We start from the raw sequence: 27,913 nt of genomic DNA, 5'->3' as shown, positions 1-27,913 counted from the left end.
CTAGGCCCGGGTCCTTGACACACGCCGTGTCCTCCCGGGGAAACCCCGAGTAGGCGCGGTGGAATCGCGGCTGGTGGTGGGCGTGGGGACCCTGCCCCATCCACACTCCGCTCCCACCCTGAACCCAGCGCCCCCGGGGACCCCCGACTCACCTAGACACCCCCCCCGACCCGACCCCCACGCGGGTGCCCCTCCAGAACCCCCAGCACCCGCCCGGAGCCTTGTCTGCTGCGCCTCCCGTCCAGCCCCGGGCCTCCCAGAGGTGGGCGGGAGCTGAGCTTCTCCCCAGCCAGTGACTCCCCACGGCCGGTCCTTCTCCACCCCAGAACCTCCAGAGATGTCACAGGCCCAGCACTGTGGCTCATGGCTGACGGCGCCCTGGAGGGTCCCCCTGTGTTTATCCCAGTGAGGTCCTTCTACAGAGCTTTCAAGGAAGACAGAGTTCAGCCTGTTTATTGGGAAGACTTTAATCCCGCTCAAGACACCTGCTGTGTCACCGTACTACTGTGGCCCAGCGCCTGGTGGAGTGAGTGCAGAGCCCCAGGGGTGTCTCCTCCCGGCCTTTCTCCTGGTGTCTAGGGGTACCCAGAAACCCTCACCCCAGATTAGACCAGCTCGTTGGCAACGTCCCTGGTATGTCACAGCCTGGGGGGTGATACACAAGGCAGGGTAGTGGAGGGTACGTATGGTGGTAGTAGACGAGGGTATACACAGACAGAGGGTGTACACGGGGAGTGTGTGCAGGGGCTGTATACAGGGGCTGTGTGCAGGGAGTGTGTGTGGATGTTGTAGGGGGTGTGTGCAGAGGTTGTACACGTGTGCAGGAGGTGTACTCAGAATGTGTGCAGGGAGTGTGTGCAGAAGGTGTACATGGGGTGTATGCAGGAGGAGTGTGCAGAGGGTGTACATGTAAGGGGTGTGTGCAGACAGTATACACAAGGGGTGTGTACAGAGGATGCACACAGGGTCTCTGCAGGGAGTATGTGCAGTGGTGTACATAAGGAGTATGCAGGGGTATATACAGGGTGTATGTGCAAGGGGTGTGTGCAGAGGGTGTGTGCAGGGGCTGTGTGGGGGTGTGTGCAACAGTGTGTGCAGGGGGTGTGTGCAGGGGCTGTGTGGGGGTGTGTGCAATAGTGTGTGCAGGAGGTGTGTGCAGAGGCGTGTGCAGGGGCTGTGTGCAGGAGGTATGTGCAACAGTGTGCAGGGGTGTACACAAGGTGTGTGCAGGAGGTGTGTGTAGAGGTGTGTACAGGGGGTATACGCAGGGTTTGTGCAGAGGATGTGTGTGGGAGGTGTGTGCAGGGGATCTGTGCAGGGAGTGTGCACAGGCTGTGTGCAGAGGCTATGTGCAGGGGGTGTGTGCAACAGTGTGCAGGGGGAGTATGTGCAGAGGTGTGTGCAGGGGGTATACACAGAGGGTGGTGGCTGGCGGTGGATGCAAGGCTGCATCTGTTCAGCCCAAGACGTTCCCTTGGTCCAGTGGTGTTAGAGCACATTTGGCCAGATTGCCTTCATCGGATATTTGACAAGCTGCAAACCCGAGGGCGTGCTGGTGTCTGAGGGCGCCTCTGTGCTGACCTCAGCATGTGCAGCAAGAGCCAGGGCACGGGGGGCGGCCTGGCCCATCTCAGGCAGTTGCTCTGTGGGAGGGTGGCTGTCTCCACTGACAACCCAGGGAGGTCAGCAAGGGGGAGCCCTGAGTTGGACTCGAGAGCTGTGGGAGCTGATGGCCCTTCTGGTCTCTGCCACAGCCCTTAGGCTGTAGAACACACGGCGTCATATTTGATCACTGTTCATGGGGCCTGCCAAACACTCAGCATTCCTGAGTGCAGATTGTCCCATAACTTTCCATGACCCCTCCTGCAAGACCGTGAAGGAGTTCAGGCACAGCTGAGACCTCACACCCCCAGCCCCATCACTGCCCCTGATATGCACTGAGTGGAATTCTGTCCAGCCAGGAGACAGAGAACAGTGGACAGCATCCCTGTTCTTCAGAAGCACACAACGACGGCAAACTGAAGGCCTCACGGGCCCTCACCCAACAGAAGTGGCTTTTCAGGGCATAACACAGGCCTCACGCACTGAGCCTCTTCCTCCTGGGCAGGTACCCAGCTGGCCAGACAGGGCAGGGCGAGTGGGACCTCAGTGGGCAGCCAGTCCAGGACAGAACCACACAGGGATGTGATGGAAGTACCAATGGGAACTTTGAAAACACAGCCTCTGCTCACCAAAGTATCCCAGCTTCACTGTAGAAAATACGACACTACAGAAGGCCACCGAGATTTGATATGCCGCCGTGCTGAGATAACCCGCGCTAACACGCCCTCATGTATCCTGCAGGTGTTTCTCGAGCCTGTGCGTATTGACAGTCATGAGGTTATGCTAAGCATTGCCATATGTATCTGCCACTAAGTAGCCTTTAACATTGTTTATTAAACACTTTTAATGGTTACGTTACACCATAAACCAAACCCAACTTTATCGTCCTGTCTTCTGCTGCTGAACGTTGTGTCTGCGTCCACTTCCTCACGGTGCTCACTCTGGTTGGCCACATCGTGAAGATCCATAGAGAGGTGGGAGCCTTCCGGCCTGGAGTGGGGCCGCAAAAGCACAGAGCCACAGAGAAGCCGGGAAAGCAAAAGCAGGGGCTGAGGTGCCTGGGCTGGGCCCCATCAGCCCCATGGCAGCGGCACCCGCACAAGCCTGGGGTCCCCAGCAGCAGGGATGCTGTCTGTGGGCCCAGGGCTCCTCCACGGCTTTGGGGGTTTTCTGCCAGAGGAGGGGGGTGGTTCTCCTGGGAGGGGCCCCAAGACAGGAGTCCCCAGACCTGGGCACGCCTCACCTTGGGTAGGGCCCCAACGCTTCAGCGGGTCTCACTGGCATCCCTAAACCTAGACCAGAGGAGAGTGCGCTGTGCCATCATCACGATGACCCCTCCTCATCTCAGCACACGCTCCCACGATGACCCCCTTTCCATCCCAGCGCACACTCCCACAATGCACTGTGATCACAACAACCCCTCCCCATCCCAGCGCACACTCCCACAATGCACCATGATCACAGTGACCCCTCCCCATCCCAGCACACACTCCCACAACGCACCATGATCACGACCCCTCCCCATCCCAGCACACACTCCCACAACGCACCATGATCACGACCCCTCCCCATCCCAGCGCACACTCCCACAATGCACCATGATCACAACGACCCCTCCCCATCCCAGCACACACTCCCACAACGCACCATGATCACGACCCCTCCCCATCCCAGCGCACACTCCCACAACGCACCATGATCACGACCCCTCCCCATCCCAGCGCACACTCCCACAACGCACCATGATCACGACCCCTCCCCATCCCAGCACACACTCCCACAATGCACCATGATCACAGTGACCCCCTGGGCTATCTGCTGCTCCCAAGGACTAATGGAGGCCTCTGTCCCCAGGTTCTATCCCGGGTTCCTCACAGGGCACCAGCCCTCAGGCCCAGTTAAATTCTGGAGTGGCTCTTTAGGCCCACAGGCCCAGGCCGCTATGGCAGCGCCCAGGTGGGAGATGCTCTCCGTGTGCTGTCTCCCTGACAGGTGCCCCATCCATAGCTTTCTAGAACATTCCAGGGAGGCTCCCAGGCCCCGAGCCTCAATCCTCAAGCCTGTGGGTCCCAGACTGCAGGCCCAGTGAGCCCTACAGAGACCAGGCCAGCGGAAGGAAACGGGGAGACCCACATGGTTAGAGAAGAGGGCTGGAGGTGTGGTCTGAGGGGCCTCTGGGCTTTCTCTAAACAGAGCAGGGGTGGGAGGAGGCTGTGATGTGCAGTGAGGGGACTTGAGAGGGAAATGGGGGCCTCCACCCACCCCAGGGACGGGCGCTCACCCCAGGCCCACCCGGCTCGCAGCATCCAAGCCAGGGCTACGCAGAGCAGCTGCGCCCAAACCCAGCTCCCTCTGGGTGCCCGAGCCAGGCTCGGAGATGCATCCTGCATCGTTCTTTCTCCATCCTGTGTCAAGAAGAAGACACAGGCAACCAGCGTGGCTGGGCTGGAAATCCACAGCCTAGTGGAGCGGCCTCGCCTGCATTCATGTGGCCAATGGAACTCGCAGCACACACATTTGCACTGTCATGCTCAGTTCACGTGTGCACACGCTCACAGCCACAGCACACAGTTCACACACCTGCTCACACAGCATACATACACAGGTGTACGTGCACATGCACACTCATGTACACACTCACCCACACACAGTCTCACACCCAGTTGCACACCCACACATGGACCTCCATCCACTGGTATCTGCCACACACCCACACATGGACCTCCATCCTCTGGTATCTGTCACACACCCACACGTGGACCTCCATCCACCGGTATCTGTCAAACACCCACGCATGGACCTCCATCCCACTCCAAGGCCTTTCCCCACATCCCCGGGCGGCAGGAGCCCAGCGGGCAGTGCAGAGGCATGGATGAGGGCGGGGGAGGTGGGTGGCACGAGCCACCTGCTCCCCACATCCTTCTCGAGAGGAAAGGAGGTGCCGGCCCACCCTGCCCACAGCTCCTCGGTGAAGCCACGTCTGGTCCGGGGCCAGCCGCCCCTTTGCTGGTTTCAGTTCCTCCTTTATCCATTCATAAACGTTGAACAAAAGCACTCTTTTCCCTCACGGTATCTCTAGCAGTTAAGATCAACATCAATATTTGAGAACTGTCAATACCGCATTTTACCCACTAACCTTCCCAAAAGTGAAACCGGATGGCACACGTAGCCCTTGCTGGGCTGTTTCCAGTGAACACAGTTGAGGGCGGGCTTGGGGGTTCTCCACGTTGTAATGTCTTAGGAGGGGGTGGGGCCACACCTTCCCACCTTGTCCAAGTAACAGGCCACGTGTGCGGTTTAGTTCACAGTGTGGAGGAGGGGAGTGTGAGGGCAGCGGGTGGGCCACTGTGTCCTGGTCTCTGTCCCACTGTGTGGCCAGGGAGGGAGTGCAGCTGTCCAGTTTAGGTTGAAACACCATCCATCGACATCTTTGGGGGATGCTGCCACTGCCCTTGACTCCTGCCCTTGTGTCTGGAAAGGGGAGGCTTCAGAGTGAATGGCCCGCAGCCTTCCAGTTGCAGGAGCTGGTATGGGAAGGGGCATCCCCATGGCTGTGGGCCGGAGCCCTGTAACGATGGGAAGTTTCAGTGCCCTCATAGGAGTTTCCCTGGAGCAGGTACCGTCGGTCTGGGAGCTTGTGAACCGCTCTGGGCTGCTGGGGCTGCACTGACAAAATGCACAGAGCCCAGCTACAAGTGGTGTGGCTGCAGGAGATGCCCTGGAGACCCGAGGCAGGCTGGGTGTCTCTACTGTCCCAGGACAGAACCCAGCTACAAGTGGCGTGGCTGCAGGAGACACCCAGGAGCCCCGAGGCAGGCTGGGTGTCTCTGCTGTCCCAGGACGGGGTCAGGACAGCTCAGCCCTCGCAGTCCTTGGCCAAGTGCTGCCCCACTCCGCAAGGGGCCCAGAGGGCTCCCACAGGCCTGCGGACCAGTGCTAGGCCTCACATCCCTGAACCACTCCAAAGCAGGGGCCGGGCCTCAGCTGGGGGGCATGGCACTGGGTGAGGTCAGAGGTGCCCCAAGCATGTGGCCTACAAGGTTTGTCCAAAACAAATTCTCTCCTGGACCCTGGAGGGGAAGCAGAGGCCGGCTGTTTCCTACAGTTTCCAACACCAGAAAGCCCAGGACTTCTCAGGGAAATCTTGTTTTCCAGCTTTTTCCGAAAGTGCCTGATGGGCAGGCATGCACCCCTCTCAGACAAGCCCCCCAGCCCCTCAGCCACTGAGCCGTGACCCTCTCCCCAGGAAGGACTGGTGGGGTCTCAGACAAGCCCCCCAGCCCCTCAGCCACTGAGCCGTGACCCTCTCCCCAGGAAGGACTGGTGGGGTCTCAGACAAGCCCCCCAGCCCCTCAGCCGCTGAGCCGTGACCCTCTCCCCAGGAAGGACTGGTGGGGCTGGGGCACTGCCACCACCTGGAGCTGCATCTTCAGCCGCCTGGCAGGAGCTGCGCCTGCACATGGCACCCGTGAACGCCGGCGTCTTCCTCTCTCCTCCCAGGCACTTGGCATCTTCCAGGGCTGCTGCCTCCTGAGCCCACTCGATATGGTTTAGATGTTTGTCCCCACAAATCTCATGTTGAAATGTAATCACCAGTGCTGGAGGGGGGGGCTGGTAGGAAGTGTTTGGATCACAGGAGTGGGTCCTTCATGAATGGCGTGGGTCATCCTGTTGGTGATGAGTGAGTTCTCACTCTGGTAGATCTGGTAGTTTAAAAGTGTGTGGTGGCTGGGCGCAGTGGCTCACACCTATAATCCCAGCACTTTGGGCAACTGAGGCAGGTGGATCACTTGAGGTCAGGAGTTCAAGACCACCCTGGCCAACATGGTGAAACCCTGTCTCTACTGAAAACACAAAAATAATTAGCCGGGTGTGGTGGTATGCACCTGTTATCCCAGCTACTTGGGAGGCTGCGGCAGGAGAATTGCTTGAACCTGGGAGACAGAGGTTGCAGTGAGCTGAGATTACACCACTGCACTCCAGCCTGGGCGACAGAGTGAGACTCCGTCTCAATTAAAAAAAAAAAGTGTGAGGCACCTCCCCCCTCTGACTTGCCCCCCTCTCACAGCCCCCCTCTCACAATGTGAGATGCCTCCTCCCTCTGACTTGCCCCCCTCTTACAATGCCATGCATCTGCTCCCCCTTTACCTTCCACCACAACTGGAAGCTTCCTGAGGCCTCATCAGAAGCAGATCCTGCCACTACACTTCATGTACGGCCTACAAAACCATGAGCCAATTAAACCTCTTTTCTTTATAAATTACCCAGTCTCAGGTTTTCCTTATAGCAATGCAAGAATGGCCTAGTACACCACCTCTGCCTCTCTTTCCACCATCTGCTGTTAAAAGCAGGCTGATCAGGATCGGGGCCAGCATCAGATATAACCTGGCATCCCCTGCAAAGTCCCAGGCTTACCCCACTATGGCTTGGGGACCTGCGGCTGCTTGCTCCTCATCTCTGAGGCTTCAGGAGCCCAGAGCTCAGAGTCCCTTAGGGCCAGGGCAGAGTGTGGCCTGGGGGCCACCAGCCTCAGGAAGCCCAAGGCCTCCTCCAAGCAGGAGTTTGCTCAGAGCCAGAGCCGCCCGACCCCATATGGCCCAGTGACCATCACTCAAAGCTCACCTTCTCCTTGAGCCTCTGGTCAGCCGACCAGCCCTGACTGCTCCCTGGCCACTGGCCACATCCCCCCTCCTGCCCCCTGCCCCCCGCGCTGACCAAGCTCCACTGCCTCAACCCCGCAGGCTCCAGCACCGCTGTCCACTGCTGCTGGGTGCATTCCATCGGGCAAAGCCTTGTCTCATGAGGCTGGGGCTCAGCATCACAGCCTCTCTGTCGGTTCCTGCAGGCAGTGGACATGGTGGGTCCCCACTGTGAAGATCCCAGCCTCTGGGGGCCCAGACGCCATAGCTGCGTTTCTGGCTGGGCACACACTGGGGTGAGCAGGCTCCCTGGCTGTGTGGCTGTGAACAAGCCCATCTCCGAACTCCAGTTTTCTCATCTCTAAAAAATAAAAATAAGAGGGCCCTCAAGGGGACTGGCAGTTCCCAGCCCTCTTGGGCCTTGCCCATTTCTGGTGTAGAGGATGGAGCCATCTCTCACAGCTCGGATTGGTGACAAGCAAGCATGAGGCTACGGTGGCATTTTCGGGTAAAGTTTAGATTTTCCAGAAGAAGAAACGTGTAACTGGCACATACCCTGTCCCCCTTCTCCTTTGCACTGAACAAAGTGGTGATGTCTGAAACTGCAGCAGCCGCCTTGGGATGATGAGGGCAAAGAAAATTGGCATCAGCGGGGTGCCCAACCTGGGCTCCAAACCACGGACACTGCTGCTAGGACTAGATTGTGGCTAAGAGAAAGAAAACACAACAGCTGAGTGACTGTTGCACCCAATGCCTTTCTGTGGACCCTGGCATCTGCCGAGGTGGTGGGCACAGCATAGGTGGCCCAGGCATGTGTGCAGGTGCCCGTAACAAGGCCTGGAAGGAGGCTGTGCCTGCCCAGTGGAGGGACCCCCTTTCTCCGTGGGGAGATAGAGCCCCGGGAGGGGGCAGGAGCTGCAGCATGGGAGCGGCTGGGGCTGCGGAGGGGAGCTCTTGAGGACCCCACCTTCCCAGGGCTCAGACAGAGGGAGCCAGCTGCTGGGGACGTCCCTCCATCTGTTGGGACAGAGGGAGCTGGCTGCTGGAGACGTCCCTCTGTCTGCTTCATGTACAGCCTGGCCTGAGTCCAGGTCCAAGCAGTCTGTGTGGATGAAGGAGTGGGTCGGGATGGGGAATAAACAAAAGCCTGAAATGTAATCAGCCGGCTTCGCAGCTATGGCAAGCAAGCAGGCCCCCTGCATCCTGGCAGTCAGCACTGAGCCCGCTAGAGCCAGCCTTGTCCTTAGAGGCAGCACCGGGAGAATGAAGTGCAGGTGAGAGGGGACCTTTGCTGCCCAGAGGCATGCGGTCTATTGGTTGCATGTTTGCGCTCCTGCAGGAGTCACAGGTAGAACCCCATCCCCAGTGCTGCGGCGTGTGGAGTGGGGTCCTCCCAGTGGGATCCGTGCACTCATAGGAGAGGGTTGCCCTCCCCTTTCTCTGTCGCACCAAGAAACCAGGAAGGGCCCTCACTAGGAGGCCAGTCAGCTGGTGCCAGGATCTCCGGCTTCCACCCCAGAGCAGTGGGAGCTTCCTGTGTCTGCTGCTCAGGCTGCCTGTGTGTGGTTTTCTGCTACGGCCACCTGAGCTGATTAAGACCTCCCTCAAAATCTGTGCAAAACCCCAGCGCTTTGAATGTCACCTCTTAGGCCAAAGCTGTGATAAACGTAGGGATCTTGAGAGGTGCTTTTCCTGGGTTATGGGGGGGTGGGGGTGGGGGGTCTAAATGCAATCACGCGTGTCCTTCTAAGAGACAGAAGAGAGACACAGAGAGAAGAGACACGGAGGAGCCAGCCATGGAGAGAGACAGCAGAAGCTGGAGGCAATGGGAGGATGCTGGTCCGGAGCCTCCGGAGGGAGTGGGGGCCGTGTTCCAGAAGCGTGAGAGTTCTGTGTGTTGTTCTGAGCCCCTAAGGCTGGGGTAACTTGTTCCAGCAGTCATGGGAAGCTGACACATCCCAAACACAGCAGCAGGAGAACACAGGACTGAGACACCATCCCCATCACACCCCAACACACGAAGACTGACGGTGGCGGGTGCTGCGCATCTCACCCGGAGCTCTGAAGGCATTTAGCTGAGTCCTGTTCTGACCTGAGGCCTGGCGCCTGCAGAGCCTTGTCCAGAACCGTCAGGGAGTCCTGGGTCCTCGCTTCCCTCTGGAGCTGTGCACCTGGACGGAGTGAGAGACACCAGCCTCCACTGCCAGGAAGATCCAGGGTCCTCAGGGACCAAGAGGCAGGACACGGCCGCTTGCAGGGTCCTCGGGACATCTGTGCGGCCTTCGCTACCCGAGCCCCGAGGCGCCATCCTCATGTGTCCTTCGGGCTGGTCCAGGAGGAGGCCCTGCGGCGGCCACAGACTTGGGGGACAAAGCCCCAGGAACTCAGAACCTCGTGGGTTTTGGAAAAGGAGCCGTGCAGCAAGGTCCCAACGCCTGCAGGGAGCTGAACGGGGAGCCGCGCGAGGAAGGGACCCAGTACCCAAATACTGACCCTACGAAACGCACCGCGGGTTCTCCAGCCGTGGGGATCGCCGCGGTGCTCTCCAGAGACCGCAGCTGCAGGAGCTGGGCGGTGGCCAGCAGGCATGTCCCTGGCAGGCGCCGCGAGGGTGCGATCTCGGCCGAGAACCACAGGCGTCCACGGAGGGACTCATTCTCCGTGCCCATCTCACAGGGAGCGAAGGAGGCGGAGGGAGCCCCGGACTCACTGGGTTCTGACCCAGACCCTTCTCTTCTGCAGGGTGGAGTCCTCCTCCCAGGGAAGCCCAGGCGTGCGTTTAGGAGACCCAGGGACACTCAGGGCCATCACCTGCCCCTCTCTGGGGCTCCCAGAACTTCACACAGTGCCCAGTGTCCTCCCGCTGGGATCCTCCTGCCCGCGAGGGGCGTCCGTGTCCCCCAGCACCCCAAGGAAGAGAATGAGCTGTCTTTGGTGGGTGCTGTGCTATTTTCTGTCCTTATTTCACCTAGAATGGCCATTTCCAGAACTCAATCCCTGCAAATGAATTTTTTCAAACGCCCCTTTTCAGTATCAAGGAGCAGGAAGCAATATCCTTTAAAAACCGATCGGCCATACATTTCTGCTCATTAAATAAATATTTTTACTTTGGACCCGATTGATTTTTCAGACACACGGAACAATGGGACTGACTCACCTGTGTGCAGCTGGGAGCCTCCTTCCTCCCCGGGGACCTTTGAAGTCACAGTGAGGTGGCCACACCTGGTGCACAGGTGGAGCCCGGCCGATAGGCACCTGAATTCTCACCAACTTCACAGGGTGTTCAGAAACGGGCTCTCACTCGGCCGACACGCCCCCTTCCTGGATCCCTGGGGTGGGATGCCCAGTGTGGCATGCACCGGAGAAAGGGTGAAAACCAGCGGAGAGAGGGCGGGGAAAGGCTCCCCCACAGGCATGTCAAGGAGAGAACCTGCAGTTCCACCACACCCTCCAGCCCCCTCCCAGGCAATCTCCCCGCTCCAGCATCTCAGCCTCGGCCCCTGACCCCTGACCACCTCGCTCCTTGGTATCCAGAGCGAGGCCGGGACTCAGGGAGGGCTGCACCGTTCACTTCTGTAAGGGAGCCTCCATTCAGTCAGTCATTCAACAAACATGAATCCAGAGCCGCATGCACTGCTGGTCCCATCCCAGGTGCTGGTCATGGAGCAGAGAAAGTTTGAAGGCCGTGGTGTCTACTGAGGGGGGCAGATGACAAACCAGGAGCACGAGTCACAGCACACACTGGCGCAGCTGCAGGGAGCTGGGCAGAGCCGGACCTGGCACATGGGGCAGGAGGCTGCGGCCCTAACATGGTGGTGGGTGCCACAGACCTTGTCAGAAGGTGTCTGAGCAGAGACATTGATTTGGTTTCATTATCATATAGAACAGAATAGAAAACTCAGACATGAAGCTGCGCACCTGCACCCATCTGATCTTTGACAAGACCGACAAAAACAAGCCGCGGGGAAAGGACTCTCTGTCCAATAGATGGTGCTGGGATAAGCAGCTCAGTCACAGGCAAAAGCAGGAAACTGGACTCTTACCCTTCCGCATAGACGAAAATCAACTCTAGATGGATTAAAGACTCAAATGCAAGACGTCAAACTATAAACATCCTGGAAGACAACGTCTTCTTGACGTTGGTGTTGGCAAATAACTCTGGCTAAGTCCCCAAAAGCAATTGCAACAAAAACAAAAATGGACAAGTGAGACCTAATTAAACTAAAGAGCTTCTGCTCCGTAGAAGAAACTGCCAGTGGAGGAAACAGACACCCTACAGAATGGGAGAAAATGTCTGCAAACTGCGCATCTGACAAAGGCCTAATATCTAGCATCTATAGGACGCTTAAACAAATCAACAAGCAAAAAACAACCCCATTAAAAAATGGGTAAAGGACAGGAACAGATACTTCTCAAAAGAAGACGTACAAGGGACCAACAAGAAAAAATTCCCATTATCAGAGAAATGCAAATCAACACCACAATGAGATGCCAGCTCAGCAGTCAGAATGGCGATTATTACAAAATCAAAAAACAACAGATGATGGTGAAGCCAAAGGAAAAAGGTAATGCTCACGCACTGCTAGTGGGAACATAAATTAGCCCAGGCCCGTGAAGAGCACTCTGGAGATTCCTCAAAGATCTTAAAACACAGCTACCGTTCAACCTAGCAATCCCATTACCGGGTATATACCCAAAAGAAAATAAAGGATTCTACCAAAAGGACACATATGTTTGTCACAGCGTTATTCACAATAGCAAGACATGGAGCCAACCCAGGTGCCCGTCAGTGGTAGAATACATAAAGAAAATGTGGTACATATACACTGTGGAATACTACGTAGCCATAAAAAGAATGGAATCGTGTCCTTTGCAGCAACATGGATGCAGCAGGAGACCATTCTCCTAAGCAAATTAATGCAGGAACAGAAAACCAAATACCGCATGTTCTCACTTACAAGTGGGAGCTAAACATTGAGGACACGTGGACAAAAATATGGGAACAAAAGTCACTGGGGCCTCCTGGAGGGTTGGGGATGGAGGATTAAAGAACTTCCTTCAGGTATGATGCTCGCCATCTGGGTGATGGCACCCGTCCTCCAAACCTCAGCATCACGCAATATTCTCATGTAACAAATCTGCACGTGTGCCCCCTAAATCTAAAATAAAAGTTGAAATTTTAAAAGTAAAGTAAGATAAATGTCATATCAGTTATTTAATCAGTCAAACGTTTCCTTTAACACCTTAAATAGAAACAGTCGTAGGTATTGGAAGAATAAATGAAGAATTGGAATGGAAGTCCACAGACGCAAAATGGGCAAACAATTAACATATGTAAGCAGGTATTTGTTGTTTTTAGTAGGTCTCAATGTTGTTGTTTACACATTTGTCAGTTGGTTGGTTGTTTATGGTGAATATTCATTTGATTCAGGTAAGTGGTTCATTTTCCAATTCCTGGAGTGAAGCCGCTACAAACAGTCATGTGTAGATTTTCCCGTGAAATAAACTTTCATTTCTCCAGCATGCGTGTCCAGGCAGGGGATTGCTGGATCCCAAGGTAAGCGTAGTCATAACGTTAAAATACACTGCCACCTTGTCGTCTGGAGCAGCTGCCGCACGTCACACCCCCAGCAGCGGCGCGGGAGAGCCAGGGCTCCGCGTCCTCACCAGCGCTGGGTGTGACCACGTGTTTCCTTTTTCCTTGCGCTGTTCTCACAGGTGTGTGGTGGTTCCACGCATCAGTGGTGTACATTTTTATTCTCTCGTGGCTGATGATGTCGAGCATCTCATGTTCTTATCTGCCATCCAAATGTCTTTGGTGAATGAGTTGTCCCCTCTTTTGCCCATTATTCATCTACTTGCGTTGTGTTAGTGTGTTTGTGTTTCATTCTCGTGGCAGGGCTGTCAGTGGGACCGAGACTTAAAAACTCCAATTCCCACGTGTCCACTGTTACTAGATAAAAACGCTGTTGACACGTGTGTGCTGATCTTGTATCCTGTGACACTGCTGAACTCATGGACTAGTTATACGTGAGGTTTTTGTGTCCTTTTTGGTAAATTCCTCGGAATGTTCTACGTAAACAATTATGCTTTCTGTAAATAGAGATGGTTTTATTTCTTCCTTTCTTGTCTGAATGCCTTTTGTTTCCTTCTCTTGCTTTATTGCACTAGCTAGGACTTTCAGGATGATGTTGGCAAGGATGGGAGTGGGGACCGCCTATCCTCATTCCAGATTTTAGGGAGGAAGTATCCAGTTTTTCACCACTATGGGCGATGTCATCTGCGGGTTTTTAATGGATACATTCCATCTGGTTAAGGAAGTTCCCCACTGCTCCTAGTTTGCGGAGACTTTTTCCATGAATGATTCTTGAATTTCGTCATTGTTTTTTGCGTCATTTGAGATGATCATGTGTGTTTTCTTCTTTGGTCTGTCAATGCAGTGGAGAGTGCTGATTGAATTTCAAATGTTTAGCCAGACTTGCATGCTACTGTCACAATTTATGCTGGTTCTTCTATATTACTTACTTTTGCATCTATGTTCATGAGAGATATTTGTACGTAGTTTTGTTTCTCGTACTGTCATTTATCTGGCATTGGCACTGGAGTAATGCTGTTCTCATAACATGAGTAGGAAAGCATTTCTCTTCTATTTTCTGGAGGAGATTGTGCAGAATTGGTAACATTTCTTCATTACCTGTTCATAAAATCTGCTAATGAAACTATCTGTGTCTGGAATTTTCATTTTCAGAAAGTTTTTCTGCTATGAATTCAATTACTTTAATACAAAAGGGCTGTTCAGGCCACCTATTTCTTGTTGAGTGAGTTTTGGTAGTTTGTGGCTTTTAAAGAATTGGCTTATTTCTTCAAAGTTGCCAGATGTATGTGCAGGGAGTAGCTCATAATGTTCGCGCATTGCCCTCTTAATGTCTGTGGGTCAATAGTGATATATCCTCTTTCATTACTGATACTGGTAATTTCTCTCTCTTTCTCCCTCGCTAATCAGTCTGGTTAAAGCTTTATCAATTTTACTGATCTTTTCAAAGAACCAGCCTCTAGTTTATTGATTTTTCTTTGTTGTCTTTCTGTTTTCTATTTCATTGGTTTCTCTTATCTTTACTCTTTCCTTCCTTCTGCCTGCTTTCGGTTTAATTTGCTCCTATTTTTGTAATTTCTTAAGGTGGAAGCTTACATTGTTGATTTATAATTTTTTTCTGTTTTTAATATTAGCATTTCTTTATTCTTTTCTAACTAAATGCTTCTAGGGCTATAAGCATTTAGTTCTATAAATTTCTCTCTAAGCACTGTTTCATTTTGCTGTGTTATATTTTTCATTTTCATTCAGTTCAAGTGATTTCTAGTTTTTCTGAGCCATTCTCCTCAACATTTGCATTGTCTAAGGAGTGTGTTGTTTAATTTCCACCTATTTGGAGGTTTTCTAGGCATTTTTATGTTATTGATTTCTAGTTTAACGCCATTGTAGGTTTTTTGTTATTTTAAATTTGTTCACATGCATTTTATGACCAAAAAGAAAGTGTATGTAGATGTTGTTTGGCAGAACGTTTTATAAATGTTAGTTAGGTCCAGTTGGTTCCTGGAGCTGGTTAGTTCTTCCATATCCTTGCTAATTTACTGTCCACTTTTCTATCAGCTACTGAGAGAGGAGTTGTTATGGACTGAATTGTGTCCCACAAAATTCACATGTTGAAGCCCTAACCCCCAATGTAACTGTGTTTAGAGACAGGGCCTGTGAGGAGGTGATTATGGTTGCAAGAAGTCATATGAGGGGGCCCGATTCAGTAGGACTTGTGTCCTTATAAGAAGATGGAAAGAAGCCAGGAATCGTTCACTGTCCATACCAGCACAAAAAAATACCACATGAGAACACTGAGAAGTCAACCCCAACAGCCTTCATCTTGGTCCTCCAGCTTCCAGAATGGTGAGAAAACAAATTTTTGCCCTTTAAGGCCCTGGTCTGTGGTATTTTGACATGGCAGCCCTAACTGACTGAGATGGGAATGTTGGGGCCACCAATTCCAGTGTGGAGCTGCCTGTTCCCTTTCAGGTCTATTGTCTTTGTCTTGTGTGTTTGGAAGCCCTTTTGTTGGGTGCATATGTGTTTAGGATTACTAGGTCTTCTTGGGTAGTTGATCCTTTGTCATTATGCAACGTCCCTCTTTACTTTTAGGAATTTTCCTTGCTCTGAAATCTACTTTGTCACTTCAGTTTTTTAAATTGGTGTTTGCTTGGCATATCTTTTTCTATGCTTTTACGTTTAATCTGCCTATATTTCGTATTTAAAGAGGGTTTTTGTAGACAGCCTGTAGATAAGACTTGCCTTTATCCAGTCTGATAATTTCTGCCTTTAATCAGTATGTTTAGATCATCTACATTTATATTCATTACTGATGTGTCTGAATTTAGGTCCAGCATTTCTTGCATGTCCTCTGTTTTGTGCCTCTGATTTTTTCCCTTTTTCCCCTTTGCATGCCTTCTTTTGGATTATTGGGATATTTTGTAGTATTTCATTTTGATTTATGTAATGGTCTCTTGAATTCTATCTCTGTGTATTGTCATTCTAAGGATTGCAATATACATTCTAACTCTTCCTCACCTTGCCAGTCTATGCAGAATTAATATTTTACCACTTCTGGCTGGAATGCTGGGACCTTGTCCCCACCAAGGCCCCTTCACTGTGCCCTTTGTCACAGTCATCGTATCGTGTCTGCACATACTGAAAATTCAACCATGCAATGTTGTTCATTGTTGCTTTCAACCATCATATGTACTTTAAAGACTCATCTACATGCTGTCTACAAGAAATTCATTTTAAATGTAATGATACAGACTGTTTCACAGTAAAAGGATGGGAAAAGACCTATCAGGCCAACATCAGTTACACAAAAATCCTCAAACAGCTCTATTCATGTTAGACAAAATAGATTCAGAGCAAGAAAAGTCACTCGGGGTAAAGAGGAGAACAATAGTGTGCTGTGTTTCCTTGGACATTTACTGCTTGTCTTGCCCTTTCTTCCTTCTTGGGGTTGTGGGTTTTCCTCTGGTGTCTTCCCTCAAGCTGAAGAACTTGCTTTAGCATCTTTTCAAGCAGGTGTCCTGGCTACAGATTCTCTTAGTGCATCCTCACTGGAGAATGTCAATTTTTCTTTCATTTCTGAAGGGTGTTCTCACGTCGATTTTTCCTTCATTTCCGAAGGGTGTTCTCGCATCGATTTTTCCTTCATTTCCGAAGGGTGTTCTCGCGTCGATTTTTCCTTCATTTCTGAAGGGTGTTCTCGTGTCGATTTTTCCTTCATTTCTGAAGGGTGTTCTTGCGTCGATTTTTCCTCCATTTCTGAAATTCTTGCAGATGCACAACTCTGGCTTGGTGCTTCCTTTGGTTTCATGTTTTCAATGTTCTTCCACATCGTGGTCTGCACAGCATCTGGTGAGAAATTGCAGCCTGGATTATTGTGCCCTGTAGGGGATGTGTCATTTCTGTCTGACTGCTTCTCTGGAACTAATTAAATGAGTTAAACCAATGCTTTTTCTCCAGCAAACATTTGGACACCTGTCTTTTATCACCTACTTGTCACTGTGGGAAACTCAGCTCTCAGCCCAGGGGGTAAAGCAGATGTTGACAGGTGGTTGGAAATCAGTTGCCCTCCTTGGCTGACATGAGCCCCAGGGAGGATGTTGACTAATCAATGGCCTTTGGGGAAAGAGCAGTATCAGGTCCAGAGAGAGGGAACCATCCCCAGCTTATCCAAAAGAGGAGGGTACGATTGAGTCCCCCCTCAAAAGGTATGTCCAAATCCCAACATCCAGTGCCTTATTTGGAAGTCAGGTCTTTGCAGATGTCATTAAATAAGATGAGGTCACCCTGGACTGGAGTGAGCCTAATGATGACACCCTTACAAGAGAGAGAAATTTGGACACACAGAGAAGGAAGGCCAGCATAGTGTGATGTTGTCACAAGCCAGGGACAACCCAGGATTGTGGACAACACCAGAAAGGGAAAGAGGCAAGGAAGGTTCCTCCCTGGAGCCTTTGGAGAATGCATGGTCCTGTGGACACCTTGAATTACACGTCTGGTCTCTGAAACAGTGATAGAATACACTTCCAGTGTTTCCAGCCATGTAGTATTCAATAATTTGTTATAGAAGTCCTAGAAAACACATACACACACCTTTCCTTTGTGTATTTAGCCTCTTTGTCGTTAAATCCCATAGGCCTGCTTTGGCCAAAGATGCAGGTTCCTACTTCTTGGCCATGAAGAGAAGGTTTCCCTGGCCTGGCCACATTGCTTTTGGGTTCAGCCTCATTGCTGACTTAGGGACAGCAGGAACTTGTCCTCAGGAGAGGTTCTGAGGGAAGCAAGAGGCTCTGTAGCCTCTCGCCAGCGGACAGGCGTCTCTTCAGTATGGACAGAATTGAACGAGTGAATGGCCAGCTCCTGAGTCCCACTGGCTAAATGGGGGGTCGGGCTTTGCTTTCCACCCCGAGTGTGAGTGCAGCAGCCAGGCTCCCCATCACAGCACAGGGTGGCACATGGATGGGGCACTGCCTCTTCCACAGGAACGTCAGCAAAGCCACATCCTGAGGCCATAAGGTGGCTCCAGTGGTCAGTAAAGATCTGGCCTGGGCAATGTGTGGGACTCATGGGACATATCACAGAACAGAGTGTCTAATGGCAACACGCTGGGCTGTGACTTCTGCCCCGGGCCAGGGACATGCACAGTGTGTCTTTTTGTTGTTGTTGTTTTTGAGACAAAGTCTCGCTGTCACCCAGGTTGGAGTGCAGTGGTGTAATCTCAGTTCACTGCAAACTCCACCTACCTGGTTCAAGCAATTCTCCTAATTCAGCCTCCTGAGTAACTGGAATTACAGGCGCACGCCACCACACCCAGCTAATTTTTGTATTTTTAGTAGAGACGGGGTTTCACCATGATGGCCAGGCTGGTCTCAAACTCCTGACCTCAGGCGATCCACCTACATTGGCCTCCCAAAGTGCTGGGATTACAAATGTGAGCCACCACACATGGCCCACAGTGCATCTTTAAATATTAAACTGGAAAACAAATCAACCCAGGAAATTCCACTTCCAAAAATGGAAGTCTAAATCATCTATACCCACCCAGATGCCAAGGACAACTGGAAAACTTGGACAAAATAGAACCATATCTGCTTGAAGGCATTGGAAGCCAACCAGGTAATGTAGACACGCCCGGTTGGCAGCCAGGAGAAATGCGACTGTAGGTGGGTGAGCCTGGGATCTGCGGACATGCCTTCTGTGGGCCATGCCAATTCCAGGAGCAGTGGCTAAAAATCAGCACCATCCTTTTGAAAGTACTTTGGGGTCGGAGGACAAGTGTTGGCACAAAGAACCAGGAGGAATAAACTTTCTGCTCTGTATCCCCTGCTTGGGAAGAAAACCTATATAGCTCTTCATGGGGATAAAAGGTAAACTGAGGTCAACCAGCCTGCCAGGGGCTGCAGCCCAACTCCAAGTCATCTGGGAACTCCAGGACCCCCCTGTCCCTGATCCTGGGTTACAGTGTTCTCAGACCAATGGTGTGTCCAGGTGGGGAGGCACGAAGCCTTAAAACCCTGCTTGCTTTCTCAGCTGGGAAGCAGATAGCCTAGGGCAGGTTTGCAGCCCTGTTCACCCACTGCCTGGAGACAGACTTTGTGCTGTTGGAGGTGGTGGCGAATGGCAGGAGTGAGACTGGCCTTGCTGGCTGTGTGGGAGCAAGGTGAGGCCTGTAACTGCCTGCTTCCCCATACTTCCCTGGCGACCTGTATGACACAGCAGAGGCAGCCATAATCCCTCTGGGAACATAACTCCATTGACCAGGGAACCACACCCCATCTCCTACAGCAGCTGCAGCAAGCCCCATCCAAGGAGAGGCTGAGTTCGGACATGCCTAACCCTGCCCCGACCTGGTGATCTTTCTCTACCTGTCCTGGTAGCTGAAGACAAAGGACATAATCTCCTGGGGGCTCTAGGGCAAGCTTGTATCTTCTCTATAAAACCGCGGCTGATGCACTCTTGAAAGCACCACCTCCTGGCTGGAGGCCAACCTATACCAAACCAGCGCACTTAACAACACTACCTGAAGACAGATCATGTCACAAGACTCTGTGCAGACACTCCCCTGTACCCGCCTGGAGCCCAGTAGCTCCACTGGGTGGCTAGACCAAGAAGAGCAAAACAATCACTGCAGTTCGGCCCTCAGGAAGCCCCATCGCCAAAGGAAGGGGGAGAGCACCACCTCAAGGGAACACGCTGTGGGACAAAAGAATCTGAACAGCAGCCCTTGAGCCGCAGATCTTCCCTCTGACATAGTCTACCAAATGAGAAGGAACCAGAAAAACAATTCTAGTCATACGACAAAACAACATTCTTTAGTACCCCAAAAGGGCATGCTAGCTCACCAGCAATGGATCCAAACCAATAAGAAATCCCTGAAGTGCCAGAAAAAGAATTCAAAAGGTCTATTATTAAGCTAATCAAGGAGTTACTAGAGAAAGGTGAAGTTCAACTTACGAAATTTTTAAAAAATGATACAAGATTTGAAGGGAAAAATCTCCAGTGAAATAGGTAACATAAATAGAAATCCACACGTTAGACACACTATAGTGAACTACAGAAAACCAAAATAAAAATAAGCATCACAAAAGCAACCAGCATACAAAGTAAGATTACTTTAGAAGGAGCAAAAATTTGATAGACATCCATCCAACTTCTCAACAAAAACAATGGAAGCCAGAGGACAATGCAATAAAATCTTTAAATGGTGTGAGAAAGAAAAAATAACGCCCAGCCTAGCATATTACTCCCAGTAAAAGTATCATTCAAGAACAAAGTCAAAATAAAGCTATTTTTTTAACAAAGACAAAAGAAAACAAAAATGAGAGAACCACAAAGATGCTGGCAAAGCAGTAGGGGGAAGAAAATGATCTTTTCAGAAAATGGTCAGTTTTATGTCTCCTCCCATGGAGACATGGATGAAATGTAACCTCCACCTGACATGGGCCGCCCGCTCTGAGCCCCAAGACAACAGCTAAAGCTGGCAGGTGCCCCTCCTCAGAGGTCTTGATTTTAAAATAGTAGTAGTTCCAACATTTCCCCTTTGTTCCTCCAGCCACAGGCATAGTAGCTTCCTCTAGTAGCCTCTACCTTCAAGATATCTTTTAGTTGCCTGCTAAACTCCAAGCCTGGTTAACAATCCTTCATTTCAGTTTTCTGTGTTCAAATAATTGCTGTGGTTTCTGTCTCTTGATTGTACCCTGACTGATATGTAGGGTTCATGAAAACCTGTTATTGACTAAAATGGTAATCTATATTTTCCAGTATAAATAATATATTCATGACAACACATCAACATTCTTAATAAGAAAATTCTTTTTGGATATTAGGGGAACATATCTAATTATACCTAACACTCCCTTGTTTGGTTACAGGAAACTCTGGAATTTTATGGAAAATACTATGACCATGATTAATTAACTTATTTAAAAAGCATTTATCATCCCAAGAATATTTTCAGACTCTTAAAGGCAAGGATTGTGCTTTTTCCTTTGGAATTTTGTGGACAAAAATAGAAATGGGAATTAGAGACAAAAATTCTGATAACAACTCTATCACTAGCTAATTGTGTCTTGTATTGTGGGCAAGTCTCTGTCCCTCTCATTTAGGCTAGTTCCTTCTGCAGCAGAATTGGAAAATTACACAGTTTAATTGTTCAGGTCTTGTCAGATACATGACTTTTTGCTATAGCATTCAACACATTAGAAATACATCAGGCAGCCAGTAAATGTTTCCAACAGAAATGATGTGGCTTGGCTGTGTCCCCAGCTAAATCTCATCTTGAACTGTAGTTCACATAATCCCCATGTGTCATGGGAGGGACCTGGTGGGAAGTCATTGTATCATGAGGACAGTTACCCTCATGCTGTTCTCATGATAGTGGGTGATTTTCACAAGATCTGATGGTTTTACAAAGGGCTTCCCCCTTCTATCTGCACATGTTTGCTTCCCCTTCCACCATGATTATAAGTTTCCTGAGGCCTCCCCAGCCTTGTGAAACTGTGAGTCAATTAAACCTCTTTCCTTCATAAATTACCCAGTCCCAGGCAGTTCTTTATAGCAGCATGAGAACAAACCACTACAAGAGGAAGTGCATTTGAATACACCCACTTTGGTGCTAGCAGCCTCCATGGTGCCACAACCTGACCATGCCTCCTGGTATTCATTTCTCATCACACTAGGTTGGACCCATGCCAAATGACAGTGGCAGATATGGTGGGTGTCACTTCTGAGATCAGGCTGTGGAAGACCACGGCTCCATTCCAAGTGCTCACTCTCACATCACTAGCTCTAGGAGATACTTAAGGAGAGCAACTATTAGGTTGGTGCAAAAGTAATTGCAGTTTTTGTTATTACTTTCAATATTTTAATATTTTAATATTTGGCACCTCCTGCCAAACTCATTTGAGAGACCTCGAAAGCAGATCTGCAGCCCCAGTCAAGCCTTCAAACTACCACAGCCCCAGGCATGAGCTTGACAGCAGCCACGTGAGAGCCCCTGAGACAGAACCACCCAACTACACCACTCCCAGCGTCCTCATCCACAGAAACTGTAAGACGATGAGTGCTTGTTGCTCAAGCTGCTAAGCCGTGGGGATTTATTACACAGCCATGGATAATGGACACACTTCTCAATGGGACGGTTAGGGTGCAGCCGACGTGGAGGAGTGAACTATGTGGGCAGCTGACGCCTTCCTCTCCCTCTTGCATATGAATGATGGTTTGGGAGCTTCTGTCTTCAAAGCCACAATGTGTTCCCGATCACATTATTTATGGCTTAGCAAGGCAATGGTGTCACTGCAAGACGAGGGCATAGATCACAACGTCCTCAAATCGAGAAAACACCTGGCTCAAGTTCACGGTTGAGAAAGCACCTGCTAAGCCTGGTACTTATGAGGATGCCTTCCTGGAGGCTCAGTGTCAGACAGTGTGGAGTTATGCTTTTCCTCTTTCGGGGGCAGAAAATTCCAGAGCTGGTGAGCTGCAGGATGACCCCCCAATGTTCTGACGGTTGTGGGTGTGGTGGGTGCCAAGAATAACGCACACCCTCTGCATTCCAGCCTGGATGGGCTGTGGGTCCACTGCCACCCCAGGGCTGCTGCTCAGAGAATGAGGCACAGCCTGGGCTCCACTCTGCACCTGTGCAGGGAGCAGCCTGGGGTATTCCGTGGATTTGGGGATAGGTATGATTCCTCGTTCATTTTTATTTCAAGGTCATAGACTGAAAACATCATCATCATTTCTGACCCTAATGCCTCGACAGACACAGAAGGCCTCACACCTGTGCCCTCCCCCAAAGATTTCACAGGAAATGTCAACAGAACATCCTTGTCACCACTTCATTTTCACCCACACGGCATTTTGATGTGTCACAGAAACACAGCACAGCACTGGCAGGTGTTCTGCAGGAAGACACGTGTGTGGACGTGTCCCTAAAAACAATGTAAGACAATTGACAAAAATAACAATTAGGAGGCTTGGCCGCTGGGGAAAGACGTAAAACCAGGCTAGAATCTTGGCTGTACCCACCGCTGTGCTCTGGGGCAACTCACGGGAGCATGTTCTCCACCAGATGTGATGGAATGAGGTCGTTACTGGACACGATGGCTGCAAGACAACGCTTCCATCTTTCCCATAACAGCCGTGTCTGCTGCCTGACAAACGTTGGAAGGACAGACAGGCCGAGACCGGAGGAGTCTGTGCCACATCCCGGACTCCCACCCTCTTAATAAATCCAGGGCCTGGTTTTCACTGCTTTGTCTGGATGAGCTGACCAGCAAGGGATGCACCTGAGCCTCTGTGTGAACTGTGCTGAGCTCTGCATGCAAGACCACATATGGAATATGCCACCTCCATGCATGGAACACACATCCTCCACTTATGGAACACACCACCTCCACGTATAGAACAGCACCTTCACGTATGGAACACACCACCTCCACATATGGAACACGCCATCTCTATGCATGGAACATGCCACCTCCACACGTAGAACACAGATCCTCCACTATGGAACACACCACCTCCTGGCATGGAACATGCCATCTCCACGTATGGAACATGCCACCTCCACGTATGGAACACACCACCTCCATATGTCAGGGCCTGCTCTGTGCACTGCAAGGTGGCCTGGAAGGATCCGGAAGAGCAAGTTCACAAGCAGTTGGGGGCAGAGCTGGAGCCGGGCACTTGGCATCCTGATCAGGTGAGTCTGCTCAATGCTCGTGTCTCCACGTTCAAGGCACTCTTCCAGGACGGTGGGTACTGAGAGGGCCCCACCCAACCCTGAGGAGCTGCAGCCTTGGGAGGCCCAGGAAGTAAAAGCACCCATTAGCTCAGAATAGTGTGTATTGTTGCATAATGTGCAATGTCTATTAGTAATAATTTACCAATATTGGCTCATCACGTGTAACCAGCATTCCATGCAAATGCAAGGTTTAATAATGGAGGGAGGGGTACATGGGAGCCTCTGCCTTCCTGCTCACCATAACCCTAAGACTGCTCTAAAAATAAAGTCTACTAATTTTTCTAAAAACACCTATGGAGTGATGTCATTGCCTTGTGGGTCTCAGGGGTGACAAAGCTGCAGCACCCTGAGGCCACACAGCAGCCCCAGGTGCCACAGACTCTGCACGGTGCCCAGCCAGTCTCCAGGGCTCTGACCCAGTCAGGCTGTCCAGGGCACCTCCTGTGGTCTGGTTGCCCAGGGATCAGGTCTCTGCAGGAATGGGCAGGACTCTGTCCCCCAAGGCCTGGCACCCTACCAGCTTGAGGATGTTCAGCCCTCACCTGCACCACAAATGCCATCCACCAGGAGGGCCAGGGGGCCTGTTGGGCAACACTCGGCCAATGAAACCAGGATCTTTGGCAAAGAGACGCTGTCAAATGTGCAGCCCACAGTCAGCTCAGGATTTACGGGGCTCTGTTTGCCCCTGCAGAGCCAAAGGGTTCAGCAGCTTGTGGGGCAGGCACAGAGAGGGTGCTTGGGCCAGCTGGAGCTGCAGAGAAGGAACAGGCGCCCACGCAGCTGCTGCAACTGGACATCAGGATGGACACAGAAGGTGAGGGCCACCAGGCTCAGGTGTTGATGGAGAAATGATTCTAAACAGCAAGTCAGAGCTGCCCGCACCCTCACACGCTGCCCCCTACCCCCACCACCTCGCAGCAGAAGCCCAGGGGGTGGTGGAAGGTCAGCCAGGAAAGGGCCCTGATCCCAGGGGTTCAGCGGAAAGTGCAGTGGACTGTGGCTCAGTGGGCTCAACCCCTGCTAACTGCTCCCTCAAATGGAAGATGCGTTGTTTTAATTTTCTTTGATTTTAACAAAAGGCAAATGCATTTGTGTGGCTTGATAATCAAACAGTAAAAAGTTATGCAGTCAGCAGCCTAACTCCCACTGCCGCCCCGTCCCCTGCCAGCTCTCACGCCCTCCGGACTCTGCCTGTTGCTTTCATGTTCAGCCTCCCAGAATTACTTTTGCAAATGCAAGTAAATGCCTGTGCGAGTTCATCACCCTCCTCCCATCTTAAACAAAAGGTTTCATTCAACAAACTACGCTTCACCGTTTCTTTTCCTAATGATACTGCATGGAGCTTGCTTTCTCTCTCTCTTTCTCTTTCTTTCATTCTTTTGTCTTTCTTTCTTCTTTCCTCTTTCTCTTTCTCCCTCCCTCCCTCCCTTCCTTCCTCCCTCCCTCCCTCCCTTCTTCCCTTCCTACCTTCTCTTTCTCTCTCTCTCTCTCTCTCTCTCTTTCTTTCCTTCTCTCTTTCTCCCTGAGGCAGGGTCTCACTCTGTCACCCAGGCTGGAGGGCAGTGGTGCAATCTTGGCTTACTGCAGCCTCAACCTCCTGGGCTCGAGCAATCCACCCACCTCAGCCTCCCAAAATGCTGAGATAACAGGCATGAGCCGCCGTGCCTGGCTAGAGTTCTTTCAGGATAAGATTTAAACCACCTCTAACATTGACTTCCAGTATGTGTATCTTCAGGGGTGCAGCCTCAGCACCTCTGGATGGAGGGTACCTCGGCCAAGGCTCTTTCCCTAGGGTTCTGTGTGATTGAGGGTCCTGTCTTTGAAGCTGTTGGGGGGAGCGGGGGCACACCCTGACCTCCCCCCCATGCCCCACCCCGCAGTGCTGCGTTTGGAGCAGAGCACTCTCGGAGTGCCATGGTCCCCATGTTCAGTCACCTGCTGGGTGCCAGGCTCTGCATAACCCCGTTACCTTTACATCAAGTCCTGCCAGGGCAGAAATATTATCTCCATTTTCCAGATGAGGAGATGGAGACCCAAGAGCTGCAGATCTGTCTCAGATGGGACAGCCAGTGAGTGACAGAGCCAGGATCAAATCAGCATGTTGTCAAAGTCCATGCTCTCCTCATGCCTCACTGCCTTCTCATCCATCCCTGAATCCATCCATTCAACCTGTTCATTCCCTCATCTACCCATCCACCTGCTCCCTGACCTATCCAGCCATCCACTCACCCATCCATCTAGCTACCCAGCCATCTACCCACCCATCCATCCACCCACCCATTCCTCCATCCACCCAGCCACTCATCCACCCATCCAGCCACCAACCCACCCACCCATCCACTCGCTCACCCATTTATCCACCCATTTATCCAACCATCCATCCACCCACCCATTCATCCATTCACCCACCCATTCATCCATTTATCAACCCATCCATTCATCTACCCACCCACCCATTTATTCATTCATTCATCCATCCATCATCCATGCAATCCATGCATTCATTATCCACCCATTCATTACCATCCCATTCACCTCTCTGTTCATCCATCTATTAAAGGTTTACCAGGTGCCAAGCCTTGCACACTTGCTGATGTTATAAACTTCTGGCAGCCAGAGTGACCTCCCCAGCATGTACATCTGACCATATCTTCTGTTTGCAAGCCTGCATCAGCTTCTACTGCCTGCCTGCAGGGAAAGCTCCTGACACACCCCACTTGTTCCACCTCCCACACACTGCCCCAGCCCCCCGCAGCCCTGCCCTCACTCGTGGGAGTTCTCGGATGATGTGCCTCACACTGGAGCGACTCCTCTTCACCCCCACCATCATGACACGCACGCTGTATCTGCCAGCCCAGCATCCATTTCCCTTTTCCTGGTGTCAGCACCTCGAATTTCCCTCAGGACTGCCTCTCCCACTCTCTGTCCACAGGTGTCCAAGGGCACCAGGAGTGGGCAACGCTAAGTGTTGAGTGAGAGCCACAGTCTTGCTGGACCCCTCGGAAAATCTTTATAGCAAGGCTGCTGGGTGGGGCAGCCTGAGGACGAAGCAGCACAGGAGAGGAGAGTTAAGAGATGGGCCAGGCAGCTTCATGATTTTACCACTTCAACACCTGGAGCCTTTGCCAGCCCCAAACAGGTGGGCTGCCCGCGGCCAGAGACACCTGTGCCGAGGGCAGAGCAATCCCTAGTCATGGGTGCTTCTTGGGTAAAGCTGACATAGGAAACACATACTTTCGTGTCACTGTCAAAAGCATTTGAGGAGGCAAAATAAACACAGAGAAGTGCACAATTAAAAAGGGAGTGCGGGTGAAGGAATGTCGGCTGGAAAAGCAGGAGATGAGATGCGGTGGTGGCCAGCTCTGGCTCTCTGCGGTCAACGTGCAGCCTTGTGGATGGTGGGAAACTGCAGAAGGTAGTGAGTGGTGAAGCCGCGTGGGCTTCTGGGTTAGGTGGGGACTTGGAGAACTCTTCTGTCTTGCTAAAGGATTGTAAATGCACCAATCAGTGCTCTGTGTCTAGCTAAAGGTTTGTAAATGCACCAATTAGCACTCTGTAAAACGGACCAATCAGCACTCTGTAAAATGGACCAATCAGCGCTATGTAAAACAGACCAATCAGCACTCTGTAAAATGGACCAATCAGTCGGATGTGGGTGGGGCCAAATAAGGGAATAAAAGCTGGCCACCAGCATCGGCAGCAGTAACCTGTGCTGCTACCGTTTTTTGCTTTAGGAGCATTGATGTTTCACTCTTGGCAATAAATCTTGCCCGTGCTCACTCTTTGAGTCTGCATTATCTTTATGAGCTGTATCACTCAGGCGTGAAGGTCTGCAGCTCCACTCCTGAAGCCAACGAGACCACGAATCCACCAGGAAGAATGAGCACCACCTTTAAGAGATGTTAACACTCACTGCAAAGGTCTGTGGCTTCACTCCTGAAGTCAGTGAGACTGCGAACCCACCGGAAAGGAAAAACTCCAGACGCATCTAAACATCTGAAGGAACAAACCTTGGACACCATCTTTAAAAACTGTAACACTTACTGCAAGGGTCTGCAGCTTCATTCTTGAAGTCAGTGAGACCAAGAACCCACCAGAAGGAACCAATTCCACACACAAGGGAACCACGGGATAGAGGGAGACAGCCTCTCTGCCAGGGTCTGGCTGCATCCACTGGGTAGAGGGCAAAAGAAAGTTGTGTTGTTGTGTTTTGAGATGGAGTCACTGTTGCCCAGGCTGGAGTGCAGTGGCGCCATTTCAGCTCACTGCAACCTCTGCCTCCCGGGTTCAAGTGATTCTCCCACCTCAGCCTCCCAAGTAGCTAGGATTACGGGCGCC

At 51.5% G+C, this 27,913-nt stretch overlaps 1 long non-coding RNA gene and 1 pseudogene across 1 annotated transcript; one reads left to right on the top strand and one right to left on the bottom strand.

The window, feature by feature from the left end:
• The first annotated feature begins 9,553 nt into the window (after window positions 1–9,553).
• Window positions 9,554–10,165, top strand: LOC101179437 (annotated as a pseudogene).
• A 6,440-nt stretch (window positions 10,166–16,605) lies between these two features.
• On the bottom strand, window positions 16,606–27,671 carry LOC115835551. The gene is made up of 3 exons (XR_004030618.1): window positions 27,593–27,671; window positions 17,421–17,424; window positions 16,606–16,619 (listed from the first exon to the last, which is right to left on the bottom strand). It is a non-coding gene; the product is annotated as an uncharacterized LOC115835551 (long non-coding RNA).
• Window positions 27,672–27,913: the final 242 nt, after the last annotated feature.

Source organism: Nomascus leucogenys, chromosome 6 (genome assembly GCF_006542625.1).
Source record: "Nomascus leucogenys isolate Asia chromosome 6, Asia_NLE_v1, whole genome shotgun sequence".
NCBI lineage: Eukaryota > Metazoa > Chordata > Mammalia > Primates > Hylobatidae > Nomascus > Nomascus leucogenys.
This window is presented reverse-complemented; position numbering and strand designations above follow the sequence as displayed.